We start from the raw sequence: 3,652 nt of genomic DNA, 5'->3' as shown, positions 1-3,652 counted from the left end.
TTTTTTTCTCCCTTTTCAAATCTCATATCACATCGGAAAGGCATTTATTTTCAATAAAAAATAAGGAAATAATCAAAAAGTTATAATTCAAGTTGTAAAAGTTTAAATCAAAAAGGTAGGTGTAGGGAGGGCTTTATTGACCCAATAAGGTGCATCCATTTAATAATTTGAATTAAAATTATAATTTACACTCAGTACGTTATTACTGCTTACTGTTTTATAATGTACTATAATACTGAGGTGCGGATAATTGCCACTATTTGCAATAAGTAGAATAAATAGCAGAAAATCCTGCTATTTTAACATAGTGTAAATATCTGCACTTAGTGTAAATAGCATATTGTTAAAAATACTGCTATTTTCACTTAGTGTAAATAGCATCCATCACTATTTGCACTTAGTGTAAATAGCATCCATCACTATTTGCACTTAGTGTAAATAGCCTCTATCGCTATTTGCACTTAGTGTAAATAGCATCTCGCTAAGAAAATATGCCATTTTCACTTAGTGTAAATAGCATCTAATTGCTATTTACACTTAGTGTAAATAGCCGCTGCCATTTATTAATACAATGTATAAATAAAGTATAAGACAGATGGCCAGAGGGCTGAGATTACCATCAGGAGGAAGACTCCCGGCGCTGAGAGGGTACATGGATGATGTGACAACCATCTTACAGACAGCACCATGTACAGCCCGGCTCCTCAAGTGCCTTGACGAGCTGATACAATGGGCTAGGATGAAAATTAAGCCCTCAAAGTCTAGGAGCCTTTCAATCGGGAAAGGGGTGAGGGACGACAGGACGGTGTTCATAGCAGGAGGGGAGAAGATACCATTGTTGAAAGAGCAACCCGTACGAAGTCTTGGAAGGGAGTATACGTCAGAGCTCTCCGACAGACAGATGGGGAAGTTGGTGCAGAAGCAGCTGAGAGAGGGGCTGGAAAAAATCGACAGCAGCCAGCTTCCGGGGAAACTGAAGGTATGGTGTTACAAGTTCACACTTTTCCAGCATGTGATGTGGCCTCTGAAGGTGTCCGAAATACCGTCATCCCTGGTTAGCAGGATGGGCACCATCTCCAACACCTACATCAGGAAGTGGTTGGGCCTCCCGCGCTGCTTCTCTGATACAGGCCTCTTCGGCAAGAATGCTCTTCAGCTTCCTTTGAAGTCCATCAACCTCGGATACAAGCAGGAGAAGACCCGTCTTGTATTCGAGCTAAAGGAATCCAGGGACGAAGCAGTGAAGAGCGCAGGGGTGACCATCCGCACTGGGCGCAGATAGAGGGCCCAGCAGGAGGTCGATCAAGCCATTAACAGACTACAACACAAGGAGGTCATGGGATGAGTCCAACACAGCTGAGCAGGGTTGGGCTGGGGAGAGCCAGTCCAGTTCTGGTCCAAAGCCACAAGGGAGCAGAGGAAGTACATGGTGGTGGAAGAGGTCTCACGAGTGGAACAGGACCGTTACCTCATTAAGGCTGTTTCCCAGGGCAAACAAAGAGAATGGACCCGCTGGGAGGATAGTACTAACAGGGTCATAACCTGGGCAGATATCTGGCGAACCCCGCAGTCGCGGCTCAGCTTCCTCGTGAGGGCAGTGTATGACACCCTCCCTTGTCCCCGAAATCTCTCGCAGTGGTTTGGAAGTGAGGACAAGTGCCCCCTGTGCAATGAAGCCAATGCAGGCCTTCGACATATCTTGTCGGGGTGTAACGTTGCATTGACGCAGGGCCGCTTTAGATGGCGGCATAATCAGGTGCTGAGGAAGTTGGCGGAGCTGTTGGAAAGATGTAGAGTCCGGGCAAATAGCTCTTCAGATCCCATTCGGCCAAACATCCCGTTCCTCAGACCAGGAGAAGGCGGGCAGAAGACAGTGGCGGGAAGGACAACATGTCTGCTCACTCCTGGGAAGGGATGGAAGATGCGTGTTGACCTGGGCACCCAGATTATCTTCCCAACAGAGATCACTCAGACAACATTAAGGCCAGATGCTGTGGTGTGGGCCACAGTGGCCAAGAAGGTCCTCATTACTGAGCTAACTGTGCCATGGGAAGAGGGAATACCAGCGGCGTACGAGTTCAAGTGGCTCAGTAATGAGGACCTTCTTGGCCACTGTGGCCAGGCGGAGGAGGCAGAGAAGGCAAGCTACTGGTTGTGGCTACGGAGGAGGGACAGGAATTGGGGCTCGGTACCCCAGTGAGGGCAGCTGCAGGGGGTGGCGGGGAGACGTTCCAATAAGCCACTGCCCCCCTACCGGGAGACGTACTGGATAGGGGGCAAAACGTCCGTGAATGGTGGCACCAGCTGATGACCCTGCAGCTGACCCCAAAAGGTGCACTGGAGGAGGTGCGGCAGGCAGAAATGTCAAGCAGGAAACACCATCTGTATATTGAAATAGGTTACTAGGTACAGGAAAGCAGATGAGAATATACTACGCTACACGTTAAACTGTTATCCTCCCGTAGGCTTAATGGAAGAAGATGGTGTAAAAGTATGGCCAAATTCGGTATACACCTTATTAATGTTGCTAACTATATTGCCTTGCCTACTGGGAAGTAGATGTGACCGGAATATGAACGCGACACGCAAAGTCTCAAGTTAAGCGTTTTCCTCCCTTTGAAAACCATTAGCCCTATTTGAAAATGCTTGATAAGGCTTAATGCATTAAGACAGTGATTAAAAAGCAAAGCATACCCCTTATTAATAAAGCATAGCCTACTATTTACACACAAGCAGAAGAGCCCAGAATATGAATGCAACGCACAAGTTTCACGTGAAGCGATTCCTCCCATAGAAAACTATCGACCATACACACACACACACACAACCACCGGGGGACTTTCTAAAATGCTTAAAGGCACAATATGTAATTTTCGCCGCTGGAGGGCGCGTATTCAAAATAAACAAATAGACAAAGGCATAGTCTGATGATGCCGTGACTGAGTGTGGAATCATGGGGTGAACGAGAATGTTCTGGAAAGTAATTTTGAGCCTCTCTGTGATGGTACCACGAGGCGTAGCTCACTAGCGGATATCAGACTTCTGGAGGGGATGTTGATTCGTAGTAGAGAGTGGAAGTAGGCGGGTGCTGAGCCTGTGGCTGTTCTATATGCAAGCATCAATGTCTTGAACTTGAAGGTGGATAGAATTTGCCCAGGAGGGCGGTAAATTACCACAACCTGGAGTTTTACAGGAGCTGTTATAGTGATCACATGAGATTCAAATGAGTTATAATTGCCTAGGGGAGAGTGGGTTGCGTATTTCCAATTGTTAGAAATATAAACAAGTATTACGCAAAACACTCACGTGCAGCCGTCTGTCTCTTCTGTTGACTAATCGCTTGGGAGTTGTCGTCTTCATGCCCACAGCCGATTCAATACGACGGGACTCGGGCAGAAATCATGTTCATGGATGAGCTAATGATTTATTAACATAGTAGAATGAAGCTGGGTGAGGCTGAAAGTCGTCGAAGCGAAACGAGGCCGTTGAACGAGCGTGACACACAGCTCGAAAGCAGCGGAGCTTTTATTATGCCACAGTCGACCGCTTCCACTCCTTCCGGTCGTGTGTATGTGCGGAAAAAAAAGCAGCGCTGTTTTATCATACTAGATACATTTGAAAGTTCTGTTATAATGCTACTCTGTGCGGTCGT

The sequence above is a fragment of the Sinocyclocheilus anshuiensis genome, unplaced genomic scaffold (genome assembly GCF_001515605.1).
Source record: "Sinocyclocheilus anshuiensis isolate Anshui unplaced genomic scaffold, SAMN03320099.WGS_v1.1 scaffold1154, whole genome shotgun sequence".
Taxonomy (NCBI): domain Eukaryota; kingdom Metazoa; phylum Chordata; class Actinopteri; order Cypriniformes; family Cyprinidae; genus Sinocyclocheilus; species Sinocyclocheilus anshuiensis.
Note: the sequence above shows the minus strand (reverse complement) of the source record.